This window comes from Pristis pectinata, chromosome 24 (assembly GCF_009764475.1).
Source record: "Pristis pectinata isolate sPriPec2 chromosome 24, sPriPec2.1.pri, whole genome shotgun sequence".
Lineage (NCBI taxonomy): Eukaryota > Metazoa > Chordata > Chondrichthyes > Rhinopristiformes > Pristidae > Pristis > Pristis pectinata.
The window spans coordinates 19,511,354-19,535,519 of NC_067428.1; the positions used below are offsets into that span (position 1 = coordinate 19,511,354).

The window sequence follows — 24,166 nt, forward strand, 5'->3', positions numbered from 1 at the left end:
GATGTACTGTGATATAGAGGGAGTTTTATTCTTCATCTGACAGATGGGAGTGGTTGACCATGCCAGGTATAATTCATAAAAAGATGTATATTAATATAATTTTTTTCAGATCCTTAGTCTTGGTGTGGTTTACAACCAGTTAGGTACATTTCTGAAGAGTAATCACCATTGCAGTGTTGGAAGTGGAAACAAAATCTGTGGCTGAGTTGGTAGCTGCTTTGTCTCTGAATCAGGAGGCTGTGGGTTCAAGTCCCCCTCCAGAGACCTGAACAAAATATCTTTGCTGATGCTCCAGTGATCTTTAGAAGTCTGCTTGCATATAAAATTGGGGCCTTGCTCTCTGGACCTGACCCTGACAGTTTATGATATTTTTCCTGACCCAGCTATTATATCTCTGCCTGCCTGCACTACTCTCTCTGACAAGCATATACACATACACACATCCTCTTTTAGGTCTGTCTGTCTTTTCTGTCTCTGTCTCTGTGTATGTACATTATATACATACACATAGTTTTGTTTAATACAGGGAAAATCATTGTCAGGGTTCTCATCTTCCAGTTTGTGTTAGTGTGTTTGTTCACATGTTACTCTCAAGCAGCACAGTATGGTCAGATCTGACCCAAATCCAAATGGTACACTCAACCAAAACGGAACCTGACACGTTTGGTGCGTTCCATCAGATTTGTGTCAGGCGAGCAGGCTATGCTTCTGTGGGACTACTGTGCTATCATTCACACGAGGCATCTGAGCCAAGGCTTTGCCTGACTTCTCAAGTGGATGTAAAAGGATTCTGGCACTAAGGGAGGGTGACCTTAATGATAACAAATGAAAACAGAAAATGCTGGAAACACTCTGCAGGCTAGGCAACATTTGTGGAAAGAGACCCTGACCTGTAATGGTTACTGTTTCTCTTTCCACATGTGCTGCCTGACCTCCTGAGAGTTTCAAACATATTTTGTTTTTATTCAGATTTTCAGCATCAGTTTTTTTTAAAATCTTCATACCTTCACCAATATTTCTCTCAACCAACATCAGTAAAGATGATTATCCAGTCATTATATTACTGTTTCTTAGAGCTTGCTGTGTGCAAACTGTCTGCTACTTTACCTTCAATACATGGATGACTGCACTTCAAAAGTACTTAGTTGGCTCCAAAGTGTTTGGGATGTTTAGAGGTTGCAAAAACTATTAGATAAATTCAAACCTATTTTCCTTTTGTTCTGGGGTAATTTGAGAACCTAGGATTATCATCATTGGAGCAGAATGGGTTAAGGGGAGACCTGATAGACAAGCTCAAAGTTATGAAGGGTTTTCACAGTGACTCTTTCTGGTGGCAAAGTGTCAGTAACTAAAGGGCACAGATAATTGGTGAAAGAAGGAAGGTGAGATGAGGGGAGATTTTATTTGAATGCAGTGACTTGTTATGATCCAGGATGCCCTACTTGAAAAGGGTGGAAGAAGATTCAATTATAAATCTGTAAAGCAAAATGAGATAAATGTTCAAAAGGAAATATTTACAGAGATATGACAAAAATCCAGATGGGAGGGGAAGGGGGACTAATTGAATAACCCTTTCATAGAGCTGCTCGCTATGACCAGCCAAGTAGCCCGCTGCGCTGTCACTTTGTGATACTATATTCCAAGGAGCATAAGGAGTAAAGAAAAAAACAACAGGAAGATGTTCTGTTTATTGCCAATATCAACGGTGAAAGATAAGCTGATAACATCAGCTGATATGCTAGAAAATCGGGGCTCAAACTCTGGCCCAAGAATGCTCTTCTTTTGTACATCTCTTCCACTTTCAAAAGGCATGCCCTGCTCTGCTCCTTGTGCAAGTTTTCAGTGAACTGTTTCTAACCTTCCCTTCTACATTCTGCTCAGCGTCCATTCTTCCCACGTAAATTGCTTTGGGATTATTTTGCATGTGAAAAGCACTATATAAGTGTACCTTTTCATTGCTTTTTTGAAAGATGCAAAGGTTTTTATCCATTGAAAAGGGATGTAGTCCTGATATTACAAATGGTTTTCTTATCGGTTCATTCTCGTCTCCCAGGGGACTATATGGCTCCAGGTGGATAGGGAGTGTCTCTGTTATGATACATGGGACTTTGTCATCGTATAGGACAGGCTAGATGGACCAGCTGGTCTACTTCTTTTTGTCACCTTCATTTGTTTGTATGTAGCTAGGGATGGGATTAAATGAACTGGAGGGTGCTTGGGGCTCAGGCAGCAGACTAGTGGAAGGCTGTACCTACCATTCACACCCCAGTGAACTGCTTAATGGGGTAGCTGTCAGCTTAGGGCTGCTCCCAGCTGAGAGTGGTTTAGGATACACCTTGATGTCAGTTAGCAGTGACCTTAATTCGCACACAACCCTTTCTCAATTGATACCAATGAGGAGTTTTTAAACTCTCAGGTTCTGATTTTTGCTGACCAGAAGCTCTCCCCTGAACCACAAGGAATTTGAATTTCAAACAAGACATACTTTTGATAAAGTGTCACTACACAATAATCCTGTTGTAAACTGTCAGTGCTGTAATTTTAGTTTTGAGGAATAACCTCTTTTCTCTGTCCTCTTCCCAAGCCACACCTTTCAATGATTTTTGCACTGCCTGCAGATTAGATGTTGTTTATTATAAAGTTGAGCTCTGAGTGCTGACAGGCTGTTGGTGACATCACAGCTGAACCCCAGTCCTCCATCTAGACTAGAAATAGAACTAAGGGGCTTAGTCTAAGGCTTGGTTGTTGGTCATTAAAATGCTTTTCTTTACGCAAAGTGTTATAAATATTTGAGGGTCTCTACTCCAGAGGTGTGAGGTAGCCCAGATGTCGAATGTATTTGGGGCTGAACTCAATATATCAGAGTTCCGCAAACTAGAGGAAGCGGGTGTTATCGGGGTTGGGTGGGAAAGTGAACTTCAGAGGACTATTCATGACTCATACTTAAATGGTGGACTGGCTTGAAGGACCAAATGGCCGATACCCACTCCTATGTTTTAAGTGCACTTTCCAGCTGATGTTCAGCTGCAGGAGCTCTGGCTGACATTCATCATCCTGGGCCTGATATAGTAATATTGCTGGTCCAACTGAGATCAGCTCACATAACACAGAGAGTGGATTGAACCTTGGACCTTGTGGTTTAGTTTCACAATGGGTGGATGCCAAGAAAGAACAATCAGAAAGGCTGCACTAGGTGAGTGAGGGCTGGTGGCTCGACATGTGGGAAGGATCACCAAGCGTGTCCTGCTCTTTGCATTATGAGAATTGCTGAGGAGAGGATAAGACTTTGGCACAAAAAATAAATCTGAGCAAATTGGGTGGCACGAAATATGGTAGCTCAGTGTTGGCTTTGCCAAGCAGGTTGTACTAAATGTGCAGAATAAAACAAACAAAACTGAACACAAACATTTTGTTCATTATCTACAGCCTTGTTTTCTGATATTCTAGGCAAATGATATCACTTTCTTCCAGGCCCCCTCAGACCTTATTTCTTCCATTATTGGAATTAGTTTATTATTATCAATTGTAGATTGTGAGGTCAAGAGTCCTTCTTATCGTATTAGGAAACTGTTCAATAGTCCTATAGAAGCTGACCTTGAGCCTGGTGGTACGTGCTTTCAGGCTTTTGTATTGAAAGTAAGAACATCAAATTACAGACTGTGTCCACAAGCTGATATTAGACAGGAATCTACTGTCAATCTTTTTCCATTTTGTTAATTAATAATAAATTAATTAAAATAACTGGGAGTCTCATACCAGGTAGCTCAACAAAGACTGGGAATCGAATGAAAGCAGCTCAGCATTGGTTGGGAATTGAACCTGTGACCTTTCTCAGCCAATCACATCCTTAGCTCAGTGACACCTGAAAGAGGTCAGAGATACTGTCCTGTGTAACTTCAACATAACTTTTGCTTGATTTCATTGGATCATGATTGCTTGAAAGGTCAGGATAGAGGAATTTTGTCAGGTAACCAACAATTTAATGAAATAAAGTGAATGGATTTACTTTTGTTTGAAACTATTTTGAAATTCTCCTTCCTGTTTTCCAATCCCTCACTTTCCCCTGACTCTGTGAACTCCTCCTGATGTGGCTTTCTGTCAAAATTATATTTGAATACGCTGCTGTGTAGCACCTTGGGATATTTTTCCACATTATAGGCACTGTATAAGCTGTTATTGCTGTTGAATTAATTGGCTTGGCTATGAAATAATATTGGGTTGGTACTTGCAAAATCTGCCGATCAGCAGAAAGTGACCATTGTTAGTATGCACAGTTCAGAGCAGAATTCCCTTCATGTTGAGATGAATGCAGTAAAAGGCCTAGAACTTTGGCTTCAGTTTTCACCACATGTGGTGAAGAGATCAGGGTTGACAAGAGGACTTCTTGGCTCTGGGAAGTCCAGGTCTTGTGTTGAATGGAAGGTTGAAAATTCACTGGAGACTTGTATACCTTGTAAAATAAAAAGGCATACAGGTGACTCCCCAGCTCCTATTTGCTCCCCACCAGCAACTACCTGTGGAGGGGGTTTCAGACCAGAACATTGACCTGAAGCTCCAAGGAGAAATGAGGCAAGAAGTTTGAGGATAACTGTTTGGAATTGGTTTATTATTGTCACTTGTACCGAGGTACAGTGAAAAACTTTGTCTTGCGTACCATTCATACAGATTGATTCATTACGTAGTGTATTAAGGTAGAACAAGGTAAAACAACACAGAATGCAGTATAAAATGTAATACGGAGGAAGTGCAGTGCAGGCAGACAATAAGGTGCAAGGTCATAACCAGGTAGATTATGAGGTCAGGAGTCTATCTTATGCAAGGGAACCATTCAATAGTCTTATAACAGCAGGATAAAAGCTGTCCTTGAGCCTGGTGGTACGTGCTTTCAGGCTTTTGTATCTTCTGCCCAATGGGAGAGGGGAGAAGAGAGAATGTCTGGGGTGGGAGGGGTCCTTGATTATGCTGGCTGCTTTACCAAGGCAACGAGAAGTATAGGCAGAGTCCATGGAAGGGAGGCTGGTTTCCGTGATGTGCTGAGTTATGTCCACAACTCTGCAATTTCTTGCGGTCTTGGGTAGAGCAGTTGTCATACCAAACCGTGATACATCCAGATAGGATGCTTTCTATGGTTCATCAATAAAAATTAGTGAGTGTCAAAGGGGACACACCAAATTTCTTTAGCCTCCCGAGGAAGTAGAGGCACTGGTGAGCTTTCTTGGCCATGGCGTCTATGTGGTTGGATCAGGACAGGCTACTGGTGATGTTCACTCCTAGGAACTTGAAGCTCTCAACCCTCTTGACCTCAGCACCGTTGACGTAGATGGAAGCATGTGCACCGCCCCTCTTCCTGAAGTCAATGAGCTCTTTTGTTTTGCTGATATTGAGGGAAAGGTTGTTGTCATGACACCATCTTACTAGGCTCTCTATTTCCTTCCTGTGCTCTGAATCATCTTATCTGAGATACTGCCCACTATGGTGGTACCAGCTGCAAACTTGTAGATGGAGTTGGAGTAGAATCTGGCCACGCAGTCATGAGCGTAGAGAAAGGGGCTGAGGATGCAGCCTTGTGGGGCACCAGTGTTGAGAATAATCATGCTGGAGGCACTGCTGCCTAGGACAGGCATGGCATTTCCTACCCTGGAGCTGGCACACTCCACTAGATTCTCTGGCCCATAGGCAACCATGAATCACTCCTCACAATGCCTGCTTTCAATCTGTAGATGAGATGAATCACTCTCTGACCCTGCATATCCCATCAGTAGAAGACACTGGAGCACATTTGCAGCAATAATTTCTCAGATCTATAGAGGATTTTCTTTGGAAATATTTCTCCTTGTACAAATGACAGGGACTGCATTTTATCAATTTCCAGTCCCTGGGAGATCAAAGAACAGGAGCTTATTGCTAGGCAATGACTGGGGGCTTTTTGATGAAGTGATTGCTAAGCACAACCTATAATCATTTGCCCTATAAATGATGAAGGCAACCTCAAGCAGTGACATTAAAAGGAGCTGACCTTGGTGCTGATTTAGCTAAGTCGGGTGAGGGTTAAGTTTGTTAGAAAATGTTTCATAAGCCAGGCACAAAGGAAGAATACATTTTGCTGCACTGCGTATTTTCAAATATAATGTTATCCTTTTATGTTCATGAATACTCGGAATGATAGGGGACCAATTTATGGATCTGTGCTGTTTTCTATAGATACCTTTTAATCTATTCAGATCTTTTATCCGGAAGTTTGTGCCTTGAGATTAGTTATCTGCCTGTTAATCTGTCTTCCATTCCTTAAGACTAAAGGAATGGCCCTGGTATTTAAGTAAGTATAGAGCAGGGTATTTTACATGGGTAGGGAGCATGTAACAGCCTGGGGAATGTGAGGTATAACTTTCTTTATCTTGTCCAACTGTACCTCTCTTGGTTCAGATTCCTCATTCTGTTGGATGGATCCTGCTATAAAACCACGAATACTCTTTTGCTTACACCCTAAGTTAAAATAGCATTCAGAGCCTGGCTTCTGTCTTTAATGAAGGACTCAGCTATTTTCAATCTGGTCCCCTTCTTACCTACTCAGATGAGCAGGTTAGGATTTAAATACTTTGCATTTTTAAATGATCTCTCAATTTCTGCAAATCAGGTTGGGTTAAAAGCTCCCCTCATGCGATTAATGTTAAAGCTATATTTAGTAACTTGTGAAAATCAAAACAAATTCGGATGCTGGAAATCTGGAATGAAAACACAGAACACTGGAAATCCTCTGGTCAGGCAACATCTGTACAGAGAAACAAAGTCAAGACAATCTTTCTTTAGAGTTTTGTTTCTCTCTATACAGACGCTGCCTAACCAGCTGAGTACTTCCAGCATTTTCTGCTTTTATTTCAGTAATTTGCATTGTGCCTATGCAGTAGTTTGCCTGGTGACAATCTACTTTGAGGGACTCACCCAATGACCCTGTCACTATGGAGCTCCATCTCATTGACAATGGCCCTGGAAGATTTCTGCTAGTGGCTGTCTTCAGTCAGTTCCCACAACACTCTTACGATGCCAGCTCCGTGTCTTATTTTCTGCCTCCATGATATGATCAGGATATTTCCCATATATTGTCACAAGTCGTTGATAGTGTTGGTTGATGATGTTAAAAACTGGAACCAAACGGTGAGTTGAATAACGGCAGTGCATGTAGAGAGATGCTCATTTATAGATTCCTACCATGAAACCACAGAGGTCGAGAATTAAGCAATCCAGTTTCCCAATACTTTGCGTAGTAGCCAATACTAATAGATCATGGATCCTTAATTTATGATTTAGGTAACCGTGTTTAAAACAATCCTTTTCAAAGATCCAAGACCACAACATTCATACTTAGTGAATGGAAAAATGAGCAGTATGTAAATTAGGACTGAGATGCCTCAATCCCAAGGACCAGGTTACTGGAATACATGGGGGCAATATTCTACAAAGTTGATATAGAAAAATGTTCCTTTTGGAGAAATAGAAATGTATTTTTGATGATCAATGAAGGAAACAGTGCAGATTGTTGGGGAAAACAAAACTATAGGAAAGATGTGATAGCACTGAGGTGAGTGCAGAGGAGATTCACCAGAATGCTGCCTGGGATGGAGCATTTAAATTATGAGAAATGAGAGAAGCTAGGTCTGTTTTCCCCGGAGCGGAGGAGGTTAAGAGAGGACGTGATTTAGGTACGTTGGGATATAGATAGTGTAGGCTGCAAGAAACTTTTCCCCTTAACAGAAGTGAATAACACTAGAGAACATAAACTTAGGGTAAAGAGTAAGAGATTTAGAAGGAATCTGAGAGGGTCCTTTTTCACCCAGAGACCGGTGAGTACCTGGAATGCACTGCTGGAGAGAGTTGTGGAAGCGGAGTCGCTGACAGCATTTAAGAGGTGTCTAGACCAGCACTTGAATTGCCCGAGCATAGAAGTCTATGGGCCAAGTTTTGGAAGATGGGAGTAATACAGATGGCCCAATGGCCTGTTTCCATGTCGTATGACTCTGACTTTTTTTCTCTTTGTTTCAATCGGATTTGGTGTTGGCTAGCTGCATTTAGCAGAAATACAGCCACGGGAAGATATCTGATCACTTCTATTGAATTCTTTGCTTTATCTCTGTGGATTCCTCATTAAAGTTAGAAACCAGAGAAGAGAGAAGCAAAGTCAGGAGTGCAACAAAGCTGCACTGGTCAGGATGTTGGTGGATTTCAACAGTCACATGAGAGGGGCTAACTAAGAGGCATTGAACTGTCTACCAAAACCACCTCCATTTAGTCTGTCCTCTTGAGTGATATTATTGAGTGATATTATTGTGACGTGGGATGGTGGTGGTCTATTGAAACCATGTCATAGTCCAATAGCACTTGTTGACCATGTAGTGAAGGGACCAGGTACTTGGATTAGTGAGGCAGCGAGGCTGGGAAAGAAGAAGAGTTTATTTTCCTTATTTGGTAAATACATTTTCCAAAATGAGTATTTTATTATGCGAGGTGTAAATTGACAAATTAGATGAGTTATGAAGTGAAAATTATAGTGGGATTTTACAGAAGCAGTGTTGTGGAGATGCAACAAAAGAAGAGGAGAATTAGTCATTCCATCTAACACTATATGAGTAAGATGCTTGGTCACTGTGTTCATGTACATAACTCTACTTCAAGGTAAAGTTACAAGAGGGAAAGCCGTGAACTGAAAGTTGGAAATAAAAATAAAAAGTTCTGCAGGTACAAAGTATCTGAAACAGAAAGGGAAGTAAATTATTTTGCTGCAAACTTCCAGTAGTGGTGTGGCAAGGGAAACATCTCCATCTGATTCTGAGAGAAACAAGACAACTATTGGAAGTTACAACACCAACTACAGCAATTTCCATTCACCTATAACGTAGGAGTGTTTTCATTATAAAAAATGATGCCAGGTACTATAACGATTTGTTGGGGCATTTGACCAAAAGCTTGGTCAGGAGGGAGATTTTAAGGAATATATTAGAGAGGGAGTTGACTTTCACTGCCTTGGAACTTGTTAGCTGGAGACTCAGCTGCCAATGTTGGATCAGTTAAATCAGAAGATCACTGAAGTTTGTAAGACTGGAAGACATAACAGAGATGGAGAAAGAGACAAACCCATGAGAAAATTGAAATCAAGGCATTCCTTAACCAGAAGTCAATGTGAGTCGGTAGTGCAGGAGTGATGGGTGGGTGGATGTTGCTGCCAGTTAGGACAAGGGCAGTAGGGTATGAATGATTGCTTCAGAGAGTAGAATGAGGAAGATGACCAGAAGATTACAGGAATAGACAAGTCTAGAGATAAAGGGTTGAGTCAGGGTGTTGCTGTGGAGGGTATGAAGCCTGACACCAAGGTGAAGTATGACTCCAATGTCGAGTTTTGGTTAAGGGGTCCAACATGTGAACTTTGTAAGAAATCCACATGAACGTTGGTGGAAAGTCATAAGAGTAAACAGGGGACTCCAGCAGGTCAAGGCTTAGAAAAACTTTGGTGTGAAAATGATGAAATGTTTGGGTGGCAAAGGAATTTACAATTACAACATCTTGTATCTATGTAGCTCTTTTACCATAGTAAAGCATAAAATGTTTCACAGGAACATCCCCAGGGAAAGGGGAATCAAAAACTAGAGGAGATAAGTTTAAGGCAAGAGGGGAAAGATTTAAAAGGGAATTGAGGGGCAACCTCTACATGCAGAGGTGGTGTGTATATGGAAAGAGCTGTTAGAGGAAGTAGTTGAGGCAGGTACAATAACAACACTTAAAAGGCATTTGGACAGGTACATGGATAGGAAAGGTTTAGAGGAATATGGGCCAAATGCGGGAAAATGGGACTAGTTTAGATGGGCATGTTAGTCAACATGGAGAGTTGGGCCGAAGGGCCTGTTTCCATGCTGTATTGCTCTATGACTCCTTGAATCTATTCCCCCGTGATCATCCTCACAGGTTGTGTCCATTGCTGTGAGTGGCCCCATGTCATGCGCTCATCATTCCAGCAGACCGCGGCTAACGCTCTGCGTGATTAAAGTCTGTAATAAGCACTTTGAAATCCAGCAATAATGTGATAAGTATGCATAGTATTGAAAACACAGGCAGGCGCACGTGGACAGCAACACATTGATTCACAATTCCTTGTGGGTTCTGCTCCTTCTTTTATTGTGAATTATAAATGAAAGTTGCAGGTTTTGCATTATTGCTCCAACTTCTGGCAGTAAAATAGAAATGACCTTAGCAGATTTTGATGGCGTCATCATGTACACAAATGATGTCAGAGTTAACTAAGGTGAGCAGTGCCCGGTTTAATTTCCCAATGACCGGAAATGATTGCAATTGCATTAAACATTTGTAAATGGCTTTTATGAGCACAAATAGATCCAAAAAGAGTGTTTAGAAGTGGAGAGATATTGGGAGTAATTCCCAGAACTAAGAGCCTTGACAGATGGAAATTAGAAAATGGGGGAAGCTGAAGTGGCCGGAATTTAAGGAACGTGAAGATTCAATTGGGTTGGAGGAAATTTCAGTGACAAGGAGAGGCGAGGCCATGGACAGATTTGAAATCAAGGATGATAATTTTTAAAATGAGGCAATGCTCAACCAAGAGCCAATGTAGGTCAGTGAGCACAGCGAGATATTCTCTCCATAAGAGTAGAAGTCAGTGCAAATAAATTGAAACATTTGCAGTGAACACTCCTAGTCTGCTGTTACACTGCAGTTACTGCTATTCCTGAAGTGTAATGTATAGCCTACAGTTAAAGTTCCAATTATATTGATGAGGTCAACTATAAAGCTACAGTGTGTGTTCAATCTTGAACCCATGGTTCAGACTTTTGTTCTGAAACCCAATGGCATGTGATGTTAGGACAGAACAGACTTGTAAACTGTTCCATAGAAAGTTTCACACTTGTTAAGATCTAATGCTGAATTGGAATTGTACAGAAGCAAATTAAACATAATGTATCACAGATTGTCCTTCTGGTGGTTGTCTCTTGGGACAGTTTTTGCCACTCCATATATGCAACCTCCCACCAGCTTCATACTTCCTGCTGAATTTCATCCACGTGGGCTCCTACAGTGTATCCGGGGCAACCTTCTCTATCACTACATTCCTTCCTTCCTGGGATTCCCTAATTCCTGAGATTTTGCTTTATTCCTTTCAGATGCTAAAGACTCCCTCTTTAAACTGATCCTCCACCTATTGTTTATTGTCCTGCCCCAGCTCACCAACACTTGCCAAGAACTTTGAAAAGTTTCATGATAGATTACCACTTTCGAGGGAGGGGCAGTATAACTGCAGTCCAGATGCATCTGTCCTTGGCTGTGAGTGCCCAGAACTTGGAAGTGACACGAGTCATTAGGTACTTTTATACTAGTACTGGGAGAACGATAACTAAGTCTGTCTCTTCTCTTTTCATTGGTATTGTGAAGCATTCTGTGGCTCTGTGTGCTCTATCTGAAGAAGGGCTTTGAGCTTGTGGATCGGTGTGTCCTGCTCATCAGAGGAGACTGAATCTCGATCACTGGGGGTGAATTCATTACTCCAGGCTGTTGGACACATTGCCTGTAACTTGCAGGGCCATGAATTAAAAATCAATAATTAGTGCTCAAGAGGTTTCTGGCTCTTACATTAAAATGTTATAATATCAATATAAATAGTTACCTCTCCTTCTTTGCTTTAGTGCCTGTTTTTGTCTGAGAAATATGCTAGATAAATGCCAGTGCTTGTTATTGAAGTCCAGCACGTTATTCATTTTAACTAGGCGGCCTATGACTTTTTGAATTGCAAGCATGATTTTAATTTTGTCAGTGAACCAAACTGAATAGAAGAAATAAATGTAAATTACTCCCACAAATCCAACACCTCATAAAGACAATAGAAATGCAAGAGACTGCAGATGCTAGAATCTGGAGCAACAAACAATCTGCTGGAGGAACTCAGTGGGTCAGGCAGCAGCTGTGAGAGGAAAGGAATAGGAATGCAAGGTTTTGACCCAAAATGTCAACAATTCCTTTTCTCCTACAGATGATGCCTGATCTGCTGTGTTCTTCCAGTAGATTGTTTGTTCCACCTCATGAGGACAAATATGTTTAATTCTGTGAAGATAAGGACTGGGATCAAAACTGGGTGGTACACCGAAAGCCAAAAAGGTCTGAACCCCAGGCAATGCTGATTGAACTGACCGCGGCAGGAAGGCAGCAAGTGGTGTATTGCTTTTTGACTCTACTGGCCCTGGGCTGGACGAGATTGGAAGGAGATTGGGAGAGGAGTAGCTGAGAAAGCCATCTAGGATCCCAAATCTAGACCGATATTCGGTGATTCCCCTGGATCCAATGTTTGTGCTGACTATCTGCCATGATTCTCTACATGGTTAATTAACTCTCACCGGGGGCTATGGTAACAGAATAGCAGCCAGAAAGTTGGACATTGATCCAGAGACACGATTGGATCCCACTGTGGCAGCTAGGGAATTCAACTTCAATTAATAAAACATCTGGAATTAACACAAGCTAGTCTTGCTTATGGTAACTATAAGCCTACTGGATTATCAGCAAATCCCACCAGGCTCTCATGGCCTTCAGGGATGAGAATCTCCCAAGCCTAGCTGGTCTGGCCCACGTATGACACCAGCCCCCACTTTTGTGGTTAACCTTTACCTGCCTTCTTGGTTCAGAGTCCTTCAGAGATGAATTGACAGTGACATCCACATGCCATAAACCACAATCAAAAAAAGGATTCGGTATCAAGCTCACCAGTGAAGGATTTGTCCCCTGGGTGGGGCATTAGCCTGCAGCTCCATCTTGCTACAAAGAAGACTGGGAAAAGTCAACTCGCTCGGAGAAGTGAAAAAGCAGGGGGAAGAAAAGAAACCATTTTAAAATAAAATGAGTGCTGCTGGCAAGAGGGTGCTAGCATTAAATTTAATATTATCGGTTGTAAAAACTCCTCAGACGTGAACAGATTTCTTAAAAATGCATGTGAGACATTACGCAAGGATTACAGGCTGAATTATACACTGTAGTATTCAAAATTCAAGCCTGGCTGAATAATGATCTGCACCAAAATATGAAAATTGAACAAGTTAGGATTTAGGGACCAACGTGAGATGGTTCACAGGTCAATAATCTTCACAATATAGTGAAAATAACACCAGAGAAATTGTTACAAATATCAGATAGCAAATTAGACATATGGGGAATGAGAATATGGTATTTCCACAACACCACCACCCCCCCCCACTCCCCACCCCTTTATATTGCATGCAACTATCTTTGAATTAAATAGATTAATGTGAAAGCACCATCTTTGCAATCTCTTGTCTCTTTTTCTGCCACTTCACTGGTTCAGTCAGTGCGAGCCCTGATTCACAGTCTCTTGGTTTTAAAAAAAGAGAGAAGCTAAGATTAGTCTTTGTTGCAGAGTCCTGGTGAGATTGAGTCTCTGTGGAAAAAATGATGACATCTGCTTCAGAGAGGATTGCATTGAATTGCCAGATAATCACAGCAGGAGAGACTGAAGATAATTAGCATTATTACGGGTGAGGGCTTTAACCCCAGCAGCTAGACCTTTGCCTGGATAGCTGGGCTGGCAGATGGGTTAGTTTAATAAATGTATTGTGTTCCTAGGTTCTGATGCATGAATAATTAGACTGCTGTGAATTCACCCACTGATTACTCATTAACTAAAGCTGGATACTAGGAACACACAAAGGAACATTGTGGTGAGGATGCAGTCAATCAAATCATCAGCTCAGTTAACATGAAGCTTTTTAATATTCTGATTTGATTTGAATTTATGCATATCCTTAAATAGAATATAGCGTGCAAAATGTGATACGTTCCTTTTATGAACATGGGAGGTATATTTTAAGTGCAGGCTTTGGGTGTTTGCCATCTTGCCACAGATTCAACTGCTACTTTGATTACAACCTATTAGATCAGACTCGGTCTGGGTAGCTTTGCCCCTGCCCTGATGCCAAAGGGGCTGGAGAGCATTGCTGCTTATGGAATAGGAGGGATGAAACGCATTTTGATTGACCACCGCTGTGGGACGTGAGTCACACAGAATTAGGTGCGAGTCCTAACTCAGTTGGTAACAGTGTTGTCCCTGTGTTAGCAAGTTGCATGCTCAAGCTCTGGTGCTCTGAGGCTCTGATGCAGTACCTCTATTAGAAGTCTTGCTGTTTAGATACAAATATTAAACTGAGGCATCATCTACCCTCTGAGATGCACTTAAATCTCCCCATGGAACATTTGAAGAGCTGTATGGTGGTGTCCTACCTAATATTCATCCATCAACCCACCCACGGCAGCAGTTTGTGAGATCTTGCACTGAGCAAATTGGCTGTGATCATAACGTTCTTCACAATTAGTGGTGAAGCACTTTACCACACCCTGAGAATATAAAAGGTGCTATATAAGTGTAAGTTTTTTTTTGTCTGGGCTAGTTCCAGATTAGCTGCTCATTTTGAATGACTTCACTCCATTGTGATGGCAGCCAATGTCTCATTGTCATAGAGCTAAGGAGAGGAGGAAACTGTAAGTCCCCACACTCATTGTAACACAGTGACCAGGGTCAAAAGTCTGAGTGTGAACATTGCCTGCAAAGTGTGGAGCAACGCAGGCTGTCACCAGGGTGGGCAAGTTAACAAAAATCTGGTTAAAACTTGGTAGCTCCTATTCTCTGATTGGCACTGTAGATGACTTGTCAAATCCCACTGGATTTGTTCTGTGTTTCTTGAACAATATCAAAGGGTCCATCTCTGAATAAATTGCATAATTCTGAAGCTGAACCCATTTAACAGCACTGCGGGCTTAATTTGGGATTGCTCAAGTTAGTAATGTTCAGCTACAGATCTTCTTGCACTGTCTGTGTGGAGTTTGCACGTTCTCCCTGTAACCGCATGAGTTTTCTCCAGGCGCTCTGATTTCCTCCCACATCCCAAAGACATATGGGGTGCTAGGTTAATTGGCCAGAGTAAATTGCCTCCACAATGAATGGTAGAATTTGGGAGAGTTGCTGAGAACGTGGAACTAATGTAGCATTAGTGTAAATAGGTGTTTGTTGTTCAGCACAGACTCGGTGGGCTGAAGGGCATGTTTTCGTGCTGGATCTTTCACTGGCTCTTTGACTCTATGACCACCTGACCATCAATCTTTTTTACCTTCACAATCTCCAATAGTTTTAGAACAAAAAAAGACAGAGATATGGAAAGAAATTGAAAAATGGGACAGTTTTTTAAAAGCACTGATCATCTGTTTCAGGATTGCTTTCAGCAGTGACTCAGACACTAACCTTTAATTTTTACCTTCTTATGATGGGGCAAATTATTACCTGTGCTATATAATTCAATGATCCTATGACTCTCTGTCAACCTGGATTATGAAACAAGAGTAGAAATGCTGGAAGAACTCAATCAGTCCAGCAGCATCTGTGGAAAGGGAAACCAGTTAGTGTTTCAGGTCAAAGACCCTTCATCAGAACTGAGAAAGAGAGGGAACAATGCACAAAGCACTGGAGAAACTCAGCGGGTCAGGCAGCATCTATGGAGGGAAATGCAAGGAGAGGGAAGCAAGTTGGTCTAAGTAACAGAGAAGATGGGGAGGGCAACGGGTAGAACAAATGGAATGTCAGTAATAGGGTAAAATGATGGATAGCTATTCAATGGACAGTTAAACTCCTTTGTCTGTATCATGTGTTGTTAATGTTGTGAATCTTGTGTAATGCTGTATCACCTAGCCTACTGGGATGTATCACGTACTGTATCACCTAGCCTACTGGGATGTGCGCATCTGTTCTCACCCCCTGGAACTCGCCTTCCACCCCACCAGCCTTCACATTCAATGATTTATCCATGATCCCACCGCAAGTTGCATCTTCCCCTCTCATCTCACTTCCGCATTTCGCCTGGATCACTCACTTCATGACTCCCTGGTTCACTCTTCCATCCCCATTCACCACTCCTCGTCCCAAGACACCTTCCCATGCAACTGTAGAAGATGCAATGGGTCCCTACCTATCATTCAGGGGCTCAATGATTCCAGGTGAAGCAACAGTTCACTGCACTTCTTTCATTATAGACTACTGCAATTGGTGTTTTCAGTGTATCCTTCTCTAAACTGGAGAAGCCAAACGCAGATCGGGTGATCACTTTGTGGAGCACCTGTGCTCAGTCCACAGGAGCGACCCTGAGTTTTCAGCTGCCTGACATTCTAGTTCATCATCCCACTCCGACTGACCTCTCTGTCTGTGGCCTCCTGCATGGTTACAATGAGACCCAATATTAGCTCAAGGAAAAACCAATCTTCTGTGCAGGCACATTGCAGCCCGAAGGAGTCAATATTGAATTAGAGTCGTAGAGTCATACAGCATGGAAACAGGCCCTTCGGCCCAACTGGTCCATGCCGACCAAGATGCCCATCTAAGCTAGTCCCATTTGCTCACGTTTGGCCCATATACTTCTAAATCTTTCCTATCGACGTACCTGTCCAAGTGCCTTTTTAAATGTTATTAATGTACCTGCCTCAACCACTTCCTCTGGCAGCTCATTCCATATACTGACCACTCTCTAGGTGAAAAAGTTGCCCCTCAGGTTCTGACTAAATCTCTCCCCTCTCACCTTAAACCTATGCCCCTTAGTTCTTGGCTCCCCAAACCTGGGAAAAAGACCCCATCCATGCCCCTCATGATTTTATACACCTCTATAAGATAGCCCCTCATTGTCCTATGCTCCAATGAAAATATCCCAACCTGCTCAACCTCCCTCCACAATTTAGTTCCCCGAGTCCTGGCAACATTCTCGTAAATCTTCTCTGCACTCTTTCCAGCTTCTTTCCTGTAGCAGGGTGACTAAAACTGAACACAATATTCCAAGTACGGCCTCGTCAATGTCTTCTACTATGTCCTGTACAAATTCTTCAACTTCAGATAACTTTCTTTCTGTTTGTTTAAGGCCGAGCAATTTGTACCATGTCATTCGTCTCCCCCTTTCTGTTTCACTTGTGTATTGTGGCCTGCACGGCACATTCCAGTAGGCCAGATGGTACAACGTGACCCCGACTTCACAACATTAGCAACACATTACACAAAGGAACTTAACTGTCCATATAATAGTTGTCCATCATTTCACCCGATTACTGACATTCCCCTTGTTCCATCACTGCCCTCCGTCACCTTCTCTGTTACTTAGACTAACTTGCTTTCTGTCCTGGAGAGACGGGAGTCTGCGGATGCTGGAATCTGGAGCAACACACAAAGTGCTGGAGGAACTCAGCGGGTCAGGCAGCATCTATGGTGGGAAGTGGACTGATGAAAGGTCTCGACCCGAAATATCGACTGTCCACTTCCCACCATAGATGCTACGTGACCTGTTGAGCTCCTCCTGCACACGTTGTTTTTTGTTTCTCAGTTCTGATGACGGGTCTTCGACCTCAAACATTAATGGGTTTCTCTTTCCATAGATGCTGATTGAATGGCTGAGTTCTTCCAACATTGCTGTCTTTGGTTCAGATTCCAGCATCAGCAGGTCTAGTTGTTTGGATTATGGGTTCAAGTAATAAAGTGTTGGAAATACTCAGCTGGTCAGGCAGCATCTGTGAGGATAAAAACTGATTTAAAGTTTCAAGTCAATAACTTTTCATCAGAAGTTTGAAAAGTCATTGACCTGAGATGTTATCTCTGTTTCTTTCTTCCCAGATGCTACCTGACCCATCAAATATATTCAGCATTTTCTGTTTTCAGGTTGCTAGCAACTGTAGTTATTTGTATTTTTATTATTTATGGGTTCAATTCTTGGAGTCGGGCTCTGATCCATCACTCTCTGAATCAAGAGTCGAGGCTACTGCCACAGAGCCTTGGCTTGTACCTCAGAGGGGATTATAAATACATCTTTACACAAGGCAAGGCAACAATAGGATCTTGGAGCGCATGCCTGCAAATCAGTGAATTCAAATTGGCAGGTTGATAAGGTCATTAAGAAAGCACGGGGGATACTTGCCTTTATTGCCCAATGTGTAGAAAATAAGAGGAGGGAGGTCACGCAAGAACAGTATAAAACATTAGCTGCTGTACTGTAGCACCACATTAAAAAGCTGGAGGAACTCAACCAGTCAGGCAGCATCCATGGAGGGAAATAGACAATCGACCTTTCAGGTCAAGACCCTTCATCTGGATGGCTGCAGTGCTGTACATGTTTCTGGGAGGATGTGATAACATCAGGAGAGCGTGCAGAGGAGGTATTTGGGGATGTGGCCAAGGGTGGAGAATTATAGTCATGAGGAGAGATTGACTAAACTGAGACTTGGAATGAAGAAGATGGAGGGGAGATGTATAACATTAAAATAGACAAGATGAACAGAAAGGAACTATTTCCCTAAGAAGACAGGTCAGTAACTATCGGGTAGAGACCTAAGAAAATTGGTGGAAGGGTTAGCCGGGAGTTAAAAAGAATATTTCAGTGGTGAGGTGTGGAACTCACGGTTTGAAAGAGTGGTGGAGGCAGAAACCCTCACCACATTTAAATACCTAGTTGAGCACTTGAAGAGCTATAATCTGCAGGGCTATGGACCAAGAGCAGTGAAGTAGGATTGACCTAAATCCCATTTTTGTTCTGCATGGTAGGCTGATTGCCCCCTTCTGTGCCATAGATTACTATGATTCTGATTTCAGGACAATCCTGGAGGCTTGCAACTCCCATTGCATAACAGCCCAGTAACACGCAGATTCTGAAACATGACAACTTGCAGATGAGTATCGGTGGAATTGTACCCCAATAAAAGTCAATGGGGTAGAAATTTGTCCTCGGTCAGCAGTGCTATGTGCGCAGTGAAGTTAATGGAATTGAATTTCTGAAGCAGAGTACAATTCATGCTGGTCGTTTAGTGCAAATGACTGAGGATGAATTTCTGACCCAGTGCCTTTAGCAGAGGAGGTAGGGGTAGAAATCCCTTGATCCTAGGTAGAACAGTTTCTGAATTTGAGGTTTGGACAGCTGCTGTGTTTGTCACTCCAGAAACAATACAAAACTTGTCCTAATGTGAGATATTGATTGCAGCAGTCTATCTACATCAACTCAGATGCAATACCTTGTGCAGAAAAATATAATTATTGGATTGATTTTTCTATACATCACAAACCCTTCATAATGGATAGGTTGCTTGAATAAGACTCCTGAGTTTGCTACATATTTTCCTGAATGTAAAACCTCATATAGAGTGAAGTCTAATATATTTAATGAATTGACATCTTTAAAAGTAAGGCTGTCCTCAAATATGGTGTTTGCACTTGCTTCACCTGACAGCTAGAATGTATACTTCATTGTAGATGCTGAAAGAGCACAGGAAAACCATTAAAGGGAATAAAAGAAGCAAAGAGAGAATTGGGATAGATTAGCAGGTAACAGAGGATGGAATCCAAAACACCTTAATAAATATATAAACAGTAAAAGGATTGTCAAAGTATGGCTGCCCATAACAAAGCAAGAGGAAATCATCTTGTGGAGGTAGGGAGTATGGCTGAGGTCCAAATACTTATTTTGTTTCCTTTACTGGAGAACAGAATACCGGAAATATCACAGGAAAAGAAAGAGTGGAGAAACTGGATGGGATAAAACCAGGTCAAGAAAAGGTCACCTGGTCCAGGTGGGATGCATCCTAGATAGTTGAAGGATGTAAGGGAAGAAATTGTGAAGATTCTGGTCACAATATGTCACTAACGATGGAGGACTGGAGGAGAACAAATGTTTCATCCCATGTTAAACGAAGGGGCAGAAGCACAAAAGAGTAATTACAGTCTATCAACTTGCCGAAGGGACTTTTAGAGACAACCATTCGAGATGTAGGTTAAAAATGAGTCAGTATGGGTTTATTAATGTACCTTCATGTTTGACCAACTTCTTTGAGTTATGTTGTGAAGTGACCAAGAGCATTCATGAGAGTATATGAACTTTCAAAAAATGAGAAAATACCGGAGAAATAAACCTGTTTGGAAAAATTGAAGTGCCCAGGATTGGAAGGGCAGTGACTGCATCAGAAAGAAGTACACTGGGGACAGGATGCAGAAACCAGTGGTTTCTATTATTCTATGGCAGATGGTATTAAGATCACAGCTCTTTTTAATATCTGTTAAGAACCTGAACTTGAGCCTTCAGAGATGTGATAAATATCGACAATGCTTACAGACATTAGTAGGAGGACATTGACAGACTGGTGAGATGGCAGACATAAGGCAGACAAAACTTAGCACAGCAAAATGTAAAGAGATTCATTTTGGTCTGAGATATGAGAAGGAGCAAAGTAGATTAAGTAGTGCAATTTTAAAAGAACCAAGATGGAAATAATAACTTGCTGTATATAATTTTTTCTCACATTGCATCTGGTTCTCTATCCAAATACCTTAAATGTATATCCTCTGGTTACCAAACCTTTTGCCATTAGGAACAATTTTCTCACGTTTATTCTATTAAAACCCTTAAATGCATTATTAATCTCCCCTAAAACTTTCTCTTATGCAAGGGGAACAGCCCCAGTTTTTGTTGTCTTTCCACATTACTGAGATCCCACATCCCTGCTAATGTTTCAGTAAATCTCCTCCTCAGAGCCTTGACATCCATCCTAAAGTGTAGTGCTCAGCATTGGGAATAATATTTTATAAACATTTAGCTAACCTTTTTTTTCTTTTCCACTATTATGCCTCAGTGTATAGATGGCTTTTTAACAGCCTTCTCAACTTGTCCTGTCATCTCCAAAGATTTGAAGACCAAACTCTGGTCATTATTACAGCACGTGGAACTTGCATTTATGTAGCCTCTTAAACATTCACAATGTCATGTCAAACCCATTATTTAATAGTAGTGGTCTAGCTCTGAGTCTTCCCCTTTTCAGCTGTCCACCACCATCTGGGAGGGAGAAGGGTGCAGCTTGTAGAGCTGCTGCCTCACAGCTCCCACAACTCAGGTTTAATGCTGGCTCCCGGTGCTGTTTGTGTGGGGTCTGTACATTAAGTTGTGAAATGGGTTTCCTCCTGGTGCTCTGGTTTCCTCCCACATTCCAAAAGCCGTGGTATAATTGGACACTATTAATTTTCCTAATGTGTAGGTGAGTGGTAGAATGTGAAGGGAATTGATGGGAATATGGCAAGAATAAAATGGGATTAGTGTGGGATTGGTGTAAATGGATGCCTGACCTGTGAGGTGTGGGGTCTGTTTCCATGTTGTATAACTCTGAGACTATGGCTCTTTGGGAAGTGGTTAGTGGCCAAATGAAAGGCTATCAGATTATTGATCTGAAATATTAACTCTTGTTCTCACCACAGAGATGCTGCCTGACCAGCTGTGAATGCCTAGAACTTTCTGTTTTATTTTAGACTTTCAGCATCTGCAGTAGTTTGCTTTTTGTTTACTTGATAATTGGATAGTTAACCAAAAGTCTGGTCAGAACCTGATTCTGAAGGAGGGCATTAAAGGTAGGGTAGGAATTTGGAGATGTTTAAAGAACGAATTCTAGAGCTTGAGTCTCAGCCATTGAAGGCATGGCCATGAAGCTAGGAAGATCACCATCTTTCTGACTGGTGGGTACAATTTTGAGTCGCCAATTATTCATAGTTCTCAAACATTGACCCTACACATATGGCACAGTTTAAAATTATGCATTAAATCCTGGTGAAGGCTAGATATGGCGAACACTGATGGGGTATTGGCCTCAAGTTCACCAGCTGAGGGCTGTGCACTCTGCCTGTGACAAAGAGGAAGATGGAACCTCCAGCGCAACAAAAAGGTCAAGCCAAGTCCGCATTCAGCATTCCTAATATTAACTGGGAACTCCTGACCACAACCACACAGTTTGGAAAATTTGGTGGTGTTGTTGAGAGTGAGACTTAGGTTACAGCACAATATTAGTGGTCCAGGAACCATGGTTTACAAGTCAATAGATTCCTAAAGGTGATAGCACAGTTAGATAAGGTGGTGAAGAAGATATAATGCATGCTGGCCTTCATTAGCTGGCTTATAGAATGTAAGAGCATGGAAGTCATGCTGCAACTTTGTCAAATTTTGGTTAGGCCACAGCTGGAATATTGTGTGTGGTTCTGGTTGCCCTGCTGTAGGAAGGACGTAACTGCATTGGAGAGAGTGCAGAGGAAATTTACCATGATGTTGCCTGGGGTGGAATGTTTCAGTTATGAGGAGAGACTGGATAGGCTGAGTTTGTTGTCCTTGGAGCAGAGGAGGTTGGGGGGGGGGGGGGTGGGGGAACCTGATGAGGGGAATAGATAGGGTGGATAGTGAGACACTTTTCCCCATAACGGAGACATCTACTGCAAATCCAGAGGGCAAAGGCTTGAAGTAAGGAATAAGAGGGTTGGAGGGGATCTGAGGGAAAACCTTTCATCCAGAGGGTGCTTGCAATCTGGAATCTACTGCTTGAGAAGGTGGTGGAGGCAAGTACTCTCACAAAATTTAAAAAATATCTGTACAAGGACTTGAATTGCCAAGGCATTGAAGGTGAGGGACAAGTGCCAGTAAATGGGATTAGTATAGATGGTACTTGATCATTGACATGGACGCAGTGGGCCATGGGGCCAGTTTCTGTTTTGTATGACTCTAAAGTTGGTCAAGGCCGGTGCAGAGAGCTAGCAGATATCTTGGATTAAAGGCTGCATTGGACCAGGAGGCAGAGTCTGCTTCAACCTTCGCCCAGTGATAACTTGCACTCAAGGTTTTCTCCCACAACTATACCAAATACCACTAAGTGACCAGCTCTGTTGCCTCTTCTTTTATCCATCAAGGTTTTGGATAGTCTTATAACGTTGCTTGAACTGTCTGTTCTTCCACCATGGATAATTTTAAGCTAATATTTCATGGAAAAAAATGTTATCAAAAAGCTGCTTCTCTCTCTTTTATTACTCCCTGTAAATTTCAGCTCTGTTTAAGTCCTGAATATTGTTCCTGTCTCTGGTAGACATGCAGTGATGGTTAGCATACAAGCAAGACCTTGACATCCTGTAGATGATTGTTTTCTAATCAGAAATCTCCAAATCCTCTCTTCATTACAACCATTCTCATCCTTTATTTTGTTGATACTTCGTCCATCACAGCTTGAAAATTTCCTTTCATGTACTTCCTTATTTCCAAATATCCTATGAGCTTTGACATGAAGTCAGTCTTCAAACATCTTCAACTTTCTTCTTCACACTTAAGACACACATGTTTCCCTCATCCTCTCCCCCATTCATTCCAATCTTGTCTTTTGGGCTTCTCTTTTCAGCAAGTTTTCTCATGAGATTCAACCTATCTGTTTGACCAGAGGAAGGCAATTTTGATTGAATATTGGAAATTACCCAATTATTGATCATTCTTAAACTTTAACTTTACATTTATGGCATAGCAGTAACCCAGGCATAGGAATGAAGACAAATACATACAAATAGCTTCAATTGAATTATTATGTATTGTGAAATAGTTTTACATCAGATAAAAGGGCATACTTGACTCCATTAGTTACAGAGGACATAATCTCCACTGATACTTTGGTGTGATAATGTTGCATCATTGATGTTAATTTCCTGTAGATATTAAAAGGTATAATAGAAAGACAAGTTGATATTCTTCAAGGAGAGATCAAATGAGTCTTCACTGACCAATCTGGGAAGGTAACAACCAGCAGTCATGTAAGGAGGGAAATGGTGGTTGAGGAATCCACATTACATTTATAACTCTTACTATCCTGCATAAATTCAGGTGATCAAGGAGATAAAGGCTTAGAAATAGGTAATCTATGCTGCATCTTTATTAAAACAGAGTTGAGGCCTAGAAATTCCTAAGCACAACACAAAACAAATGGTACTGTGTAGATGAAAATAGGCTTTAATTGGATGCTCATTTCTGGGCTTCTTAGAAGTCAGCTCTGAATTTTCAGCTATATTTTTGTTAGCCTAGCATTTTTTTTCCAGTGTAAAAACACCCCAAATAACAGGTAATACACACAAAGGCTTTTACACTTTTTAATAGCAGAAGACACTGCTGTATGTTGGCTTAATATTGTTTTTAAATGTCCCATGAAGATCATGAACTTCAGTTGTGAGATTCTCGGAGGAGCATTGTCAATAATTGGAGTCTGAACGATGGAGATTCCACTTTATAATAAAGGACGGGTACAATCAGACTATTGTGGT

General features: G+C 41.7%; 1 protein-coding gene across 1 annotated transcript in view; it reads left to right on the forward strand.

Moving 5' to 3' along the window:
- celf5a (cugbp, Elav-like family member 5a) overlaps positions 1-24,166 on the forward strand; it is a 405,311-nt gene that overhangs the window by 43,698 nt on the left and 337,447 nt on the right.